At 32.6% G+C, this 17,234-nt stretch overlaps 1 long non-coding RNA gene across 1 annotated transcript; it reads right to left on the reverse strand.

The window, feature by feature from the left end:
- Positions 1 to 444: 444 nt before the first annotated feature.
- LOC139522423 (uncharacterized) lies at positions 445 to 16,603 on the reverse strand. Its single transcript, XR_011664423.1, has 3 exons — positions 16,541 to 16,603; positions 2,305 to 2,423; positions 445 to 745 (listed from the first exon to the last, which is right to left on the reverse strand). It is a non-coding gene; the product is annotated as an uncharacterized lncRNA (long non-coding RNA).
- Between the last annotated feature and the right edge of the window lie 631 nt (positions 16,604 to 17,234).

A 17,234-nucleotide genomic window follows, 5' to 3' on the forward strand; every position in this document is an offset into this window, starting at 1 on the left:
AACTTTGAAACAAATTACTCAGGGAAAAGGGTCTTACTTGCAAAAGACAGAAAGAAAGGTTTTTTTCTAATCCATTTATCAACTTAATATTCTAAAAATAATTTATTCAAACGCCTGTACCAAGGTAGGAACCTTCTCATTGCTTGTCTCATGTCAAAAAAACCATAAAAAAATCTTTGTTGATTTAGTTTTCATTCACAATGCAGAGCATGCTACATGTATCAAGTGTCGATGGTATGTTTCCCTTTTTATTTTTGTTTGGTGTTTTTTATCGATTGATTGCTGCCGGATACGAATGCGGTTTTTTTTGGGGGGAGGGGGATAGGGACTCATTCCTCTATATGGAGCTACATGAATGGTGAAAGCATAAAATTTCTACATGTCACACAACATGGAAAGGACTATTTCAATGTTTTGTACTTAAATGTTTCATTTAAAACTAAATTTTCTCTTTTGAGACTTTATCTGTAATGTTCATACAATAATTTTAATTTAAATTGTATATTATTATGAACGAGCTTCTGGTTGGAAAATATACACTCATGGCAAGTTATTATAGGTTCTTTCGGTCTCTTTAAAAAAATACACCACCACTGTATGTCTCTTACAGTTTTGTTTAAATGTTCTTCCCTGCACATAATTACTTATTTGTATGTTATATTCTTGTAGGATGTTGATTCAATGATAAAATCCTGTTTAATAAACCGTATTAGACTCTTGGAATTCTTCATTCTGTTGCTGAAATCTAAAAATAAAATTCAGGGTACAATTTTCTTAAATAATCATCAAATAGTACGGTAACCTTACCAATCAGGGTTATTATTAAGGAATTTTAAGATGAGTTCATATATTTAGCATATCTGACACGTTCAATGGTGAGATTAAGGATTTTTTGTGATTTATAATTTATCATTGCAGTCTACATGATAAACTAGAACAAGATAAACAAGAGTGCACACGCTGAAATGTCTCGCCTTCTTTACTTATCATTGATATTATGTTGATAGTTCTAAGTATAAAGCTTTATTAAAGACTGTCACATAAACTTAACATTAACCAAGATAACTAAAAAAAGACCAATGAACCATGAAAATGAGGTCAAGGTCAGATGAACCATGCCAGGCAGACATGTACAGCTATGCTTCCATACAACAAATATAGTTGACCTATTACTTATAGTTTAAGAAAAACAGACCAAAACACAAAAACTTAACACTGAGCAATGAACCATGAAAATGAGGTCAAGGTCAAATTAAACCTGCACGACTGACATATAGATCATAAAATATTTCCATACACTAAATATAGTTGACCTATGGCATATAGTATTAGATAAAAAGACCAAAACTCAAAAACTTAACCTTGACCACTGAACCATGAAAATGAGGTCAAGGTCAGATGACATCTGATCGCTAGACATGTACACCTTACAATCATTCCATACAACAAATATAGAAGATCTATTGCATAAATTATAAGAAAAACAGACCAAAACACAAAAATCTAACTATAACCACTGAACCATGAAAATGAGGTCAAGGTCAGATGACATCGGCCAGTTGGACATGTACACCTTACAGTCCTTCCATACACCGAATATACTAGCCCTATTGATTATAGTATCTGAGATATGGACTTGACCACCAAAACTTAACCTTGTTCACTGATCCATGAAATGAGGTCGAGGTCAAGTGAAAACTGTCTGACGGGCATGAAGACCTTGCAAGGTATGCACATGCCAAATACAATTATCCAATTAGTTATAATAAGAGAGAATTTAACATTACAAAAAATATTAACTTTTTTTCAAGTGGTCACTGAACCATGAAAATGAGGTCAATGACATTGGACATGTTACTGACCGAAAGTTCGTAACATGAGACATCTATATACAAAGTGTGAAGCATCCAGGTCTTCTACCTTCTAAAATATAAAGCTTTTAAGAAGTTAGCTAACGCCGCCGCCGCCGCCGGATCACTATCCCTATGTCGAGCTTTCTGCAACAAAAGTTGCAGGCTCGACAAAAATTTAATAATAACATTAACGGTACCAATTTTTCTGCACCAGATGCGCATTTCGACAACACTTGTCTATTCAGTGATGCTCGTGGCCAAAATATTTAAAATCCAAAGCGTATATAAAAGATGGAGAGCTATAATAAGTGAACCCTTAAAATTAGATCTATTAATATTTGTTAGTCATTGCTATAACATTGTTTTTATTATCCATAGTTCATGGATGGAGTATGATGCATGCACATATATTATTTTTTAAATTCTGTATTTTACTGATAAATATACTCACTTTTATAGTCAACATCACACTTTTACACTAACAGCAGCAACTGCAGGTGAGACACAGAGTTCTGTGGATCCATTTAGAAAATGTTCAATCTATGTATCCCTATGAAGATTTCTTGTTCCCTAGTTTGGTAAAATAATTAAGCTCATTAGTATGCAGAGGAAACCAGTTTTTACAATTTTAGATAAGTTAACGGACAATGATAACGGATAAAAATTTATGAATATAGCAAAGTGGGCTATAACAAATATGACAACCAATTCTTTCAAATGGATTTTTTTAAAACTTTACTATAGGCTGATAAGACTTGAAAGAAATCATTTTGCCCAACATGCCCAGAGCATGAGGAAAATTAACTCTCTGCAACTTAAAAGGCAGGAACTAAATTGTGTACAAATTAAAATAAACAGCTGCGCCATGAGCGCATGATACGCCTGTCGTCTTGTGTGATAGTTTAATGCAATAATCATAAATATTTTTTGAGAAAGTTTTAAGCAATAACCATATATTGTTTTTGAGATACAGAGGGACATATGAACCCAAAAAAACTAAATATCACTAAAATAAAATTTTGAATTAAAACCATAAAGTATACAGATCTTAAGATTAATGTTACAAAAAAGTATGTAAAGTTTTAAGCAATAATCATAAATTGATTTTGAGATACGGCGTGACATGTAAAAATACCCTCCCCCTTTTTTACAAAATACTAAATAACTGAAAAACGAAATTTTAAATCATCACCAAAAAGTATACAGATCTTAAAATTAATATAACTAAGAAGTTTTAAGCAATAATCAAAAATTGTTTTTGATATACAATGCGACATGTGAAACCCCCCCCCCCCCCCCCTGTTTTAGTTACAAAGTGTCGTAACTCAAAACGTTTTAATTTTATTTTGACCGAAAAGTATACAGATCATTTGACTATCATAAGAAACAACTACAATAAGTTTCGTGAAATTTGGATAAGTCGTTCTCAAGTTACGGCGCGACATATTTTCGACGGACAGACGGACGGACACCGGACATTTGTATAACATAATACGTCCCGTCCCGTCAAAATTTTGACGGGCGTATAAAAAAGTAAAAATGAAGCTTTGCTGTAGTAAAATATAAACTTGCGTAGCAACAGATCAAAATGATTAGATCTATTCGTCAAATCCCCCCCCCTCCAAAAAAAAAAACCATCAAATTATTGTCCCCTTAAAACAAAACAACCCTTACCATGGCAACCATAAAAGAACCATTGTAGTAAAGTTACAGATTGCATAACAATATACCCGGAGACAAATTATTTTAAGTGACACAATTTTGATGGCGACATCCAGTGGCGGATCCAGTAATTTTCATAAGTGGGGCCCGCTGACTGCCTAAGAGGGGCCTGTGCAATTGAAGGCTTCTTCTTGAAATTTTTCCAAATTCGAATTTCGAAATTTTTTGAAAAAAAGGAATCCCTTAAAAAATTCAACCCCCCCCCCCCCCCCCCCCAAAAAAAAAAAATACTTATTGAAACCCCCTTTTTAAGCAATAACCCTTCAACTCAATCCCAGCATTTCCCTTGTAGTATGGAACCTTGTATTACGATTTCAGAGAGATTCATTCACCTAAACAATTTTTGTTTGGAAACTAGAAACATGCTTCTTTTTTGCCCTTTTTTGGCCCCACTAATTCCTACATATTTTGGGCAATTATTCCAAAACTTAATTATAGCCTCCCCTTTGTTATGTGGAACATTGTGGTACAATTTTAGAGAAGTCAATACAATTACACACAATTTATTGTCTTGGAACTAGAAAAATGCTGGCTTTTGGTCCCTTTTTGGCCCTTTATTCCTAAACTTTTGACAAACCTTCTACTTGTGGTTTTAAACATTGTGGTACAATTTCAGAGCAAATGAAATACTTATACACAAGTTATTATCCTTACTAGAAAAATCCTTGTTTTGGGCTTCTTATTCCAAAACGGTTGGACAACCATCCCCAAAATCGATCCCAATCTTCCTTTTGTGGTATTGACCCTTTAGAAAAAAATCATTAAGATCTATTTTTTTAAACTAGAGAAACTGTCCGGAAACCAATTGGGCTTCGGACGACGTAGACGACAACGACATCATACCATTATACGATCCAAAAAAATGTTTGAGGTCGTATAAAAAACACCTATAGTATAATTTTTTTTATTTCACTGGATAATGAATTCCACGCTTTTGGGCCACTAAAAAAACCAGATGCTCCGCAGGGCGCAGCTTTATACGATAACAAAAACTCCCAAAATCAATCCCAACCTTCCTTTTGTCGTCATAAACCTTGTGTGAAAATTTCATAGATTTCTATTTTCTTATACTAAAGATATTGTGCAAAAACTAAGAAAAATGCTTGTTTTGAACCGTTTTTGTCCCCTAATTCCTAAACTGTTGGGACCAAAACTCTCAAAATCAATCCAAACCTTCTTTTTGTGGTAATAAACCTTATGTTAAAAGACGTAGGTTCGGTAAGGGCCGATTTTGGCCTCAATTTTCAAGTTCATCTGACGAAATATTTTAGACACTTTTTAAACACTTAAGTGTCTATTTCAATTGATTCAATTAGTTTTTGTGTAATGGGATATTTTTTGCTGACATAAGTTTTGGGTATCCAATTTGCAACCAGGTGCTCCGCAGGGCGCAGCTTTATACGACCGCAGAGGTCGAACCCTGAACAGTTGGGGCAAGTATGGACAAAACATTCAAGCATGATACAGCTCTGAATTTGGATTGTGATCAAATTTTTGACATTACATGGTTTTTTTTTACACAAAACAAATGCCAAGATTTTACAAATCAATTAAAGATTTCTTCTTCAAACTTTTTAAATCTAAAATTAAATAGTTGACACAGCATAGGTTTCTGACACAGAATGAATGTGGTCTAATGAACTTAAAAGGTTTTTTTTGCCTTTGAGCAAATCACTATGCTGTTGAATATTAATCCTCTCAAAAAAATGTTTGAAGAAATTTTCTTTTTATTTATGAAATCTGAAATGAGAAAAATTTAACCCCCCCCCCCCCTTTTTTTTCACATCCCCGTTTCCCTTTTTCAAAACTGATATCAATTCAAATTTCTAATGGAGTTTGCAACAATAACTACTCATTTAAATACATCATAAAATATTAAGATGTAAAAAAACTGCTTGTTATCACTGAATGGTAAAGATTATTTAAATTTATCAGTTGGTAGTAAAAAGTGTATATACATTGTATATTGTATATAACAAAGATTTAAGTTGATTCTGGACAAAGAAAGATAACTCCAATTAAAAAAAATTCTTGCTATTGCACAAATAGGATATTTCTTGCTTACTATTCTGGACAAAGAAAGATAACTCTAATTAAAAAAAAAATTGCTATTTCACAATATTGTGCAATTAGATATTTCTTGCCATTGCACAATACTGTGCAATTGAAAAGACTTGCTATTGCACAATACTTAATATAATAATTTTAGATCCTGATTTGGACCAACTTGAAAGCTGGGCCCATAATCAAAAATCTAAGTACATGTTTAGATTCAGCATATCAAAGAGGCCCAAGAATTCAATTTTTGTTAAAATCAAACTTAGTTTAATTTTGGACCCTTTGGACTTTAATGTAGAATTTGAAATTTGAAAACAGGACCAAAAATGAAGAATCTACATACACAGTTAGATTTGGCATATCAAAGAACCCCAAGGATTCAATTTTTGATGAAATCAAACAAAGTTTAATTTTGGACCCTTTGGACCTTAATGTAGACCAATTTGAAAACTGGACCAAAAAAACTTCAATAATCAAGAATCTAAGTACATTTTTAGATTCAACATATCAAAGAACCCAACCGATTCATTTTTTGTCAAAATCAAACTAAGTTTAATTTTGGACCCTTTGGACCTTAATGTAGACCAATTTGAAAACTGGACCAAAAGTTGAGAATCTACATATACAGTTAGATTCGGCATATCAAAGAACCCCAATTATTCAATTTTGATGAAATCAAACAAAGTTTAATTTTGGACCCTTTGGGCCCCTTTTTCCTAAACTGTTGGGACCAAAACTCCCAAAATCAATACCAACCTTCCTTTTATGGTCATAAGCCTTGTGTTTAAATTTCATAGATTTGTATTTACTTATACTAACATTATAGTGCGAAAACCAAGAAAAATGCTTATTTGGGTCCCTTTTTGGCCCCTAATTCCTAATCTGTTGGGTCCTAAACTCCCAAAATAAATACCAACCTTCCTTTTGTGGTCATAAACATTGTGTTTAAATTTCATAGATTTCCATTTACTTAACCTAAGGTTATTGTGCAAAAACCAAGAAAAATGCTTATTTGGGCCCTTTATTGGCCCCTTATTCCTAAACTATTGAAACCAAAACTCCCAAAATCAATCCCAATCTTTCTTTTGTGGTCATAAACCTTGTGTCAAAATTTCATAGATTTCTATTAACTTAAACTAAAGTTATGGTGCGAAAACCAAGAAAATGCTTATTTGGGCCCTTTTTGGCCCCTTATTCCTAAAATGTTGGGACCAAAACTCCCAAAATCAATACCAACCTTCCTTTTATGGTCATAAACCTTATTTTAAAATTTCATAGATTTCTATTCACTTTTACTAAAGTTAGAGTGCGAAAACTAAAAGTATTCGGACGCCGGACGACGACGACGACGACGACGACGACGACGACGCAGACGCCAACGTGATAGCAATATACGACGAAAATTTTTTCAAAATTTGCGGTCGTATAAAAATCTATTGTACAACGGATAAAAATTGTTAAGTTTATAGAATTCATTGTTATTGCAGCAAACTCTGAATTTGTAGGGCATACTCTGGCTAGCAGGTCAGTTTTGTTGGGCTAGTAGTTCTTCCAATAGGGCTAGTAAAATCCTGCATCCAATTAGCCCTGAACTATAACAACATTTCTTAACCCCTGTATGATCTATAAAATACATAACTTTCTCACTGAATGTATACAAAGAGGGTAACCGAAGATTTTGCGACGATGCAAATATTAAACTTTACAATATAAATAAATATCTTTAACCAACGAATTCAAATAGCAAAAGCTATGCAATTAACAAATATATACTTATATGCTTCATGTAAATTATTTAACAATGAAATACATTAATTATGAAATTTGAAGTTTTACCAAGGGCGCTAATAATCAATTAATAACACTGTCTACCACACAGCATTTCGGGGACACTCCCTCTGGTATCTTTCCCCCTCTTTTATAGCTGACTATGCGGGGGCCTTTTCTAATTATTGGGGGCATTATGATGACCTATAGTTGCTAATGTTTGTGTCTGTCATATAGTCACAGAGTCATCCTCATTGCTTCCCTCAATCTTTATTCTATCACCAATAGTTTAAACACCTAGTCTGATCAAGTCTTGATCAGTAAGGTGCTGAAAAGTGTCATCTTCTATCCTATCATCTTTAAAAATTTTAATTTGAAAGATTTGCAGATTAAGTTCTACAAGAGCACGTTGTATAGCAGACGACATGTTGCCAGTATGAAAATAAACCCGAAAAATTATACATGTTTTCGGTTATTTTCGGAAGTCTACCACCACCACATAATGAAAAAAAGCACTGAAAGTAATTGATTAACCACCTAGTATAATATTTTTTGAACCAAACATAAAACATTTTGACCACTGATCATAAAGTTGTTTGAACTGAACATAATATTTATTTTACTGAACATAATGATCAGTCTACAGAACATAATATTTATTTCACTCAACATAATGATAACAGTACTGATAATAAAGTGCTGCGCTTTAGCGCATGATACGCCCGTTGCTCTTTTAACTTGTTTTTAAAAGTGTTAGTTATTGTCCCAAAATTGGAAAATCCCCCCTTTTTTAAGCATAAAAATTCATAACACGGAAATGTAAAATCTCAAATGTATAAAAATTGAAAGGGAGCTTACATCAATAGATATAAACAATTCACCAAAGTTTCATGGACATTGGTGAAAGCCTTTTTGAGTTATTGTCCGAAGTGTTAAAAATCCCCCTTTTTTATGAATAAAGCCCCATAAATCCAAAACTTAAAATCTGAAATTTATAAAAATTGAAAGGGAGCTTGCTTACATCAATAGATATAAACAATTCACCAAAGTTTCATGGACATTGGTGAAAGCTTTTTTGAGTTATTGTCCGAAGTGTGGACAACGGACCCCCTTTTTTATAAATAAAGCCCCATAAATCCAAAACTTAAAATTTGAAATTAAAAAAAACGAAAGGGAGCTTACGTCAATAGATATAAACAATTCACTTAAGTTTCATGGAAATTGGTGAAAGCGTTTTTGAGTTATTGTCCGAAGTGTGGACGACGGACGGACGGACGGACGGACAACGGTATACCATAATATGTCCCGTCTAAAGACGACGGACGTATAAAAAGTGTGTTTGACCACTGAATATTTCGGTTTCTGTAATCAACATAATGAGAAATCTACATAATATAATAATATGTTGACAGAAGATATTTTCAAAAGTACTGAATATAAAGACAAAAGTATATTGATTAAAGTGCTGAATATAATACCAGATCTGCACAATATAATGATTATTCTACTGATCATTATGATGTTATTGCTCAACATAATTGTTATACTACTGAACCATGTGAACATAATAAAAAGGGCACTCATAATCGAGAAAAAAACGCTGAAAATAATTAAATTTTCACAGCATATACTAAATATGAACAACGAAAGACAGCTATCACAAATAGATTCTGGGTGTATCTGTGACTGGGAAATGTCTTGGTCTGGAACCACACACATACAATAGACAGTACAGACTCTGACTCTGGGACTAGCTCTTGTAACAAAAGACGACTCTGGTTAGCGCGATGTATAATTTAATAAGTTCAGTATGGAATACAATTGTACAGAGTTGGGACTGCTCAGTGTAATACTAAATCCAATTTGCCACATCAAAATAACAACATAGTTTATATAACAAACCAAAACTACTTGTACTTGACAAATATTTCTCTAAATGAGTGAGAAAATTCAAATAAGGGATAACAGAAAAATTAACACATACATGTAGATAATAATTAACAATTATAGAACATACAGACTTATTTATGGGATTAAAGCCTTGGCTGGTCAAATCTGAATAATCTGAGACTACTATAACATGTGTTATAGTAGTCTCAGGAATAAAAGATCATTTTGAAGTAAAATGTCGCCATTTAAAAAAAAAATTAAAACATGAAATTATATTAGCTTAATCTTCTTAACTTGACTTAAATCTTGCACAATAAAAATATCAAAATCCCTAGTGAAATATTGCAATTACAACAAAATCACTGGTTTTACAAAATCTTTAACAAAATGTCCAAAAAGTATCAAAATAAATGTTTGTCCATTTTTCCACTGTGACACAGCTATGGCGTTCCATATTCCTCGTCTGTCCTATCATATTCATATATGGTATTTGAAATGAAAATAAGCACAAAACCAGTCATTTTAACAATTAAGATCCTATCAAGGAACCCTTTTAAGGTGACTATATCAGAGACAAAAACAAAATGTATACAATAGATATAAAAAAAGAAGATGTGGTATGATTGCCAAATAGACAACTCTTCACAAGAGACCAAAATGACAGAAATTACCAACAATAGGTCATCGCACGGCCGTCAACAATGAGCAAAGTCCATACCGCATAGTCAGCTATAAAACTTTAAAGGCCCCGAAATAACAATGTAAAACGAGAAAACTAACGGCTAACTCATGTACAAAAAATGAACGAAAAACAAATTGAACACATAAACAAACAACCACTGAATAAGTATACAAGACAAAAAGAAAAGGACAGTACAAAATATGTTAAGAATATAATCTAAAATAAAAATGAAAATAATCCTCGTACAAAATAAATATTTATATATAAAAAAGGTGACTAGATGCTCTGCAAGGGTAATTAGCATATTTCGAATTTTACTTAATATGTTTTTGACCAGCAATTTAAAAAAGATAATAAATACATATCTGAACAATAAAACAAAGAATTTTTCATCATAGGATCGGGATATTGTAACTTGATAAAGGAATTCGAATGTGAAATGGTGGTAGCTAACCACGGATCCAAGAAAAGACACGTATTATATGTCAATAAACACGATATTAAAATAAGAAGATGTGGTATAATTTCCAATGAGATTTCTGTTTACTGCAAGCTACAACTACTGGAAGAAAAAGCTATCAAGGATTGGAGAGGCCTTGTTATCTGAAAGACAGAGACAACAACATGATTTTTTTTTATATCGGGAACTTTTCAATATTCCCAACTATAGAATACGACAAATTAACGAAAAAGTTTTTTTTTTAGTGAGAACAACATTTTATCAAACCATAATTATTTATATCTTCAATATAAAAAGCAGGAGATGTGATAGGATTTTCAAAGTTAAATAAATAAATGGATTTAAGCAATTATAGTCGGCAATAACAGGTTCCGACATGAAAAAATAAGAATTAATACACAAACTGACGGCCTAATTCATAATAAAACAATTTACGAAAAACATATATGACATACACGAAAAAACGACAAACACTGAACTACGGGCTTTTGACTTAAAACAGGTACATACAGAATTTGGCGGGGTTAAAAATGTCTGTGTGCGCTCATTTCTAAAAAAAACCTATCACAACACAAGACCAAACTATAAAAAAAAATCAGTTGAATGATCGGATCATCATTTAATACTATCAATGACGATATCAGATCAGGTGCGGGATCCAAACCACGGAACACCCTGAAATTCCACAAAATAAAAAAAAAATCGAAAAACTTGAATGGGGTTTCAATCACCAACACTCCCTCTCCCCTCATGCCGGATCCGCTCAGTCAGACTCAACTTTTGAGTGTGTAATTTAGGTACAAAAAATTGATAACAATACAAAATAACTAACTGATATTAAATTGTAACAGAAAAAGGAGAGAAAATCATTCCAGACATGTGTTGCAGCATTGGATTACAGTAGTTTTAATAAATATTTATATGACAGAAGTATCATGGAAAACATAAACTAATCATGAATGTGGCAGAAGAAATAGTACACGGTTTATGTTCTTCTCATTGATATTGTTCAGGAAGGCTCAGAGTGATTGTACAGTAAACTTGCAAGCGATTGAACAGTCAATAAAAATATCCCACATGGAGAAAATGAATATATTTGGATATCTACTGGAACAATGACTTCAAAACTTTCAGACAGGTACGACTATATATCAGAAAAGGTACATGTGGAAATTCAGGTAGCAAACATTGATTTTTCGATGTTTTTTTAGACATTTTTCGTCGGTTTTTTTTATACATTTTTGATCCCTGTTGTGTGGCAAATTTGATCGTTTCACACATCATGGAGCTCCATCATTCTAAGGAAAACATTTGGATGCACATAGCTTTCTTATTATTTTATTGGTTCTTTATGAGAATATTTAAGCTACCAAAACCTGAAGCAGAAACGTTACATAGCTATATATAGTAACATAAGAGTTCATCAAATTTTCTTCAAGCAACTTGTTATTTTGCAAATGTCGGGGCCCCTTTTGACAGTCTCCCGAATGACCAAATTATTAGAAAACCGTACAGTTCCGTTTCCACACTATGGTACTGGTCTCTCCGAATAGAATCACGCTTTCACTACGCTCTCGCTATAATGATACAGCGACCTTTGCGATCTTACCACGACCTTAGTGTGAACTCACTAATACCTGATTCCACCACGATTGCTTTGAACATGTTCAAAGTTGTATACGCTCATCACGAACTTGAAGACCTCACCACGACCGTGATACGACCTTACTGTGATCTTCAAGATCGCGCTACGATCGTCAACATTTGCATTTTTTCACAGATCGTAGTGTGATCGTTGCCTAGTGTGACCGCAAAATTAAACTTTATTAGTTGAATAGAGCCACATGAGCTTAACAAAAAAATATTACTTCCCTTAGCCCCATATGTTTACCATTTCCTGGTAACAGGACTCAATTTGGCAAAAAAGAGGGAAAGTGCAGAGTTTATAAATTAGCCAAATTATGTTTAATAAAAAGAAATAATATAGATATTCAGACATTTAAAACCTTTTTCAGTTTAAAAAAACAAATAAAAATAGTGTTCAATAGTAAACTTTCGTTAAAAAAATATGGATTATTTGAAGAAAAAAAACAACAAATTGCACATATTTAAAGAACATTTTATATATAAACCAGAATTTACAAATAATTTAACATAAAACAGATAATGTTTATCTGTTTATCTTTTAGTACAAAAAAGTTATGTATTCCTGTCGACAGGAAAAATATGTCCACAAATCCGAATTTTGAGCGTCCGTCGTCGTTAACTTATAAACAAATTTTCTCCTATGAAACTACTGGGCCAAATTTTACCAAAATTAGCCACAACCATCATTGGGGTATCTAGTTTAAAAATTGTGTCCGGTGACCAGCCAAACTAACCAAACTAACCAAGATGGCCTCCATGGCTAAAAATAGAACATGGGGGTTAATTGTATATTTTGGCTTATCACTCTGAAACCAAAGCATTCAGCAAATCTGACAAGGGGTAAAATTGTTAACTAGGTCAAGATCTATCTGCCCTGAAATTTTCAGATGAATCGGACAATGGGTTGTTGGGTTACTGTCCCTGAATTGGTAATTTTAAGGAAATTTTGTCCGTTTTCTGTTATTATCTTGAAAATTATTACAGATAGAGATCAACTGTAAACAGCCATTATGTTCACCAAAGTAAGATCTACAAAAAAATCAACATGATTGAAATGGTAAGTTGATCCCTTAAGGAGTTATTGCACTTAATAGTAATTTTTTTACCAATTTTTCGTAAATTTTTTACAAAAATCTTCTCCTCTGAAACTACTGGACCAAATTCAACCAAACCGAGCCAAAATCATAATTAAAGTATATTTTTATATATCTGCTCTAAAAAATGTCATATGAATTGTACAACTGGTTGGTTGGTTGCTGTCCCCCAATCGGTAATTTTAAAGAAATTTAGCCGTTTTTTATGGCAAGCCGTTCTCGTCAAAACTATGTTTAAACCCTTTTTTCGAAAAAAATACACACTGAGATTTAAAAAAATAAAATAACACACTGAGAAATCGAAATTACACACTGAGATTTAAAAAAATAAAAAACACACACTGAGAATTCAAAATTACACACTGAGATTTTAAAAAGACACACTGAGATGAAATAAATTGAAAAACACACACTGAGAATTGTTAATTACACACTGAGATTTCAAAAATACACACTGAGATTAATATGCAAATTACTAATGAATATTCATGAGATGAATAATTCAACAGATTAATATCTTGATCTCAAGAACTCTTGTCATTATAATGAAATGCGATTCCTTCAACCAACATTCGTAATAAATTTCAAGACTTAACATCGCTCATATTCATAAGTTTGTTGCCTATAATCAAGGATTTGTATAGTGAGATCTCACTATACAAATCCTTGCTATAATTCAGATCATTACTACCAGTAATTAAACATGTGTCCCTTTTCAAAAGTCTTCCAACTGTTTCTCTGATTTCGCTAGTTAATCTATTATATTTTTGTTACGTTTATATGCTATAATAGACACTTGAGTAAAAATTTCACTGCATTCTTTTGCAGATTGTTCCAATGTTTTACTTATAATTTTAATAAAGTTTTTCACCATTTGGTTATATTTTGTAATAAGAGTCAGTGGGTATTTTTCTTGTTCTTGTATTTTTAAAGGTTTTTTATTAATAATTTGGAACCAAATCGAAGGACTAACGAGTTATGTCCCCTTGTTGTTTTAAGCTTGTAATAGATTCAGATTAAGTATTCTAATTAGATATGTGCGCATAAAAAGTGCGCACAAATCTCAGTGTGTAATTTTAAATTCTCAGTGTGTAATTTCAAATTCTCAGTGTGTGTTTTCAGTTTATTTATTCTCAGTGTGTCTTTTTGAAATCTCAGTGTGTAATTTTCAATTCTCAGTGTGTAATTTTCAATTCTCAGTGTGCGTTTTTCATTTTTGTAATCTCAGTGCGTCTTTATGAAATCTCAGTGTGTAATTTTTAATTCTCAGTGTGTAATTTTCAATTCTCAGTGTGTAATTTTCAATTCTCAGTGTGCGTTTTGAAGTTTTTAAATCTCAGTGTGCTTTGTTGTAATTCTCAGTGTGTAATTTTTTCGAAAAATGGTTTAAACATAGTTTTGACGAGAACGGCTTGCCATAGTTTTTGGTTATTTTCTTGAATGCTATCATATATAGAGATAAACTGCAAATAGCATTAATGTTCAGCAAATCAAGATCTACATATAAGTGAACATGACCGAAATGGTCAATTGACCCCTTTAGGAGTTATTGCCCTTTATAGTCAATTTTTAACAATTTTCATTAATTTGGTAAATTTGGGTAAGTTTTTACAAAATGTGTTCCTCTGTAACTAAAGGGCCAAGTTCCTTACAGATAGAGAAAATTGTAAGTAGCAAGAATGATGAGTAAAGTATGATCTACGAACAGATCACAATCACCAAAAAACAATTTTGTCATGAATCCATCGTTTTCCTTTGTTTAATACACTCATAAACCAAGGTGCGCAACACAGGCTCTTAAGAGCCCCTAGTTATACTTCATTGAACTTTTGATGTCGTCCCTTAGGCCGTTAGTTTATTTCGTCTTAATTGTTTCACATTTTTTTTGTCGTGGCCTTTTATAACTGATATACAGTATGGGTATTTGTCATTTTTTGTCAAAGGCCGCACGGTTGGTTATAATTGATAATACTACTTCATTGATCTCCAGTTGATAGTTGCCAAATTGGCAGTCATACCACATCTCCTTACTTGTAATGATATTGTATACATTTTTCGTACATGACTTTAAATTTCGCGTCCTGTCTAAACTATATATGAAATATTAGTCGCTTGACATTAAAAGCAAACAACTAACAATCAATCAATTTAAACTCGTGTTTAATAAGTAGAAAATCAATTAATTTTTGGGGTTAAAAGGGGGAGGTGGCAGGAGGTCTTTGAATGTAAATATGGTGGCCTGTTAAGAGCTGGAATCAATAGTCATGCTTAGCGACAAGTTAAGACTTTAAAAATAATTAAAAAAATCCACAAAAAATCGTGCTGCCCCATTCCCATCCTTAGAATAACAAAAGGTCGTACCCTTACTGTTATTGTCCGTGTGTTTTATTATTTATCCAGCTAGTTGTCCATATAGTGTCCTTCTAAGGAGGCAACTGTTTAATATTCGGGGGGGGGGGGGGGGGGGGTTCTTGATAATCACAAAAATAAATGGTTTGTTCTGTGGTAGTTTCAAAATACATAACCTGACTTACAATGCATTGAAAATAAACTCTGCAGGTCTATTCGAAAGTATTAGATGGCAACAGATTCTTCATAAAATTCATTTTTTCCCAAAAAAAAGTCGTGAAACACTTCCGAAAAGTTCATATAATAAAATTATTAATATTATTCAAAATATACTTGAAATGTCTGAAAAAGGGTTTCATTTAACTTGAGCTATATTGTGTCAGATACACATACCTCACTTTTATTACAGGGCAGTAACTACATTGAGGCAAATTTTATGCTTACGCTATAATTTTATATATACTCAAAATTGGAATAAAAAAGAAGTATCAATTTAGATATTTCTCATCAGACTCGTTATTTTTCCTTAAATCTTTTATTTATGTATTTATTTCAAAGTCTAATTTTCTGTCAACCAATGTATTCGCTGATACTGTTTTTCTCTTTAGCCCTTTCTAGCCTATTTTGCTGCAATATTATACTTGATACATAATTTTCTAAAGTTGTTATTTTACATTTTTTTATGCCTCAATTATGGGCATTATGTTTTCTGGTCTGTGCGTGCACTCCTCCATCTGTCTGTCCCACTTCAGGTAAACGTTTGTGGTCGAGGTAGTTTTTTTATGAAGTTGAAGTCCAATCAACTTGGAACTTAGTAAACATGTTCCTTTTGTCTTTGTCTGAGTTGTCATTATAGATGGTCCTAGCTGTCTTTTTTAGACGGTCCGAGTTGTCCCAGGACGGACATGTTCTGCAACTAACTAAAATGCCCCAAGTTTGAACACGTTATTTGATTTCGTGATCACCATACTAACCAAATGAAATGTGAACTACATTGATATATTTCGTAACTTTTTACCTTAAAAAATCCTGGTCCTATGTAGATTTGGAAGTTGTCAGCAAAAGATTAAAACACCGTTCATTGCGGGCTTCCGTTGTCGTTGATTTCTATATTTTATACAATGTCAATTTCATCATGCAATACTTTCTCCGCAATCAGGGGTTCATTAAGGGATACACACAGTTTGATATTCATGCTAATAATATATAACAGTTACGATTTAAAAATCAATTTTAATTTAGGTTGCAGTAAGAAAAAAACAATATTAGGTCAATGTCATAAAGATATAAACTTTTTAGTATTCTGAATAAAACTGGGGAAAGGAAGAGCGCATTTAAATATTGCCCTATCCCAGTTTCGCAGTCGCATACATATTTTTTGTATGAGGCTAAGAAACTGGGGAAGGACGAGGTTCTACCGAGCCCTTCCCCAGTTTTGCGCCAAGCACAAAAACAGTTTATATTTTTCTGACATTGACCTAATATTGCTTTTATACTGCAACATAAATTAATAAATTGATAGCTATTCAAATCGTAACACAAACGAAAGACTTATTTTCATCCCTTCATGGACCCCTGATTGTGGAGAAAGTGTGCCATGATGAAATTGACATCGTACACAATAGAGCTTTATTACAATATTTTATATAAAATAAACACAACTAGTTGCAGTATAAAAACATTTTATATTTTTCTGACATTGACCTTATATT

The sequence above is a fragment of the Mytilus edulis genome, chromosome 5, assembly GCF_963676685.1.
Source record: "Mytilus edulis chromosome 5, xbMytEdul2.2, whole genome shotgun sequence".
NCBI classification, from domain to species: domain Eukaryota; kingdom Metazoa; phylum Mollusca; class Bivalvia; order Mytilida; family Mytilidae; genus Mytilus; species Mytilus edulis.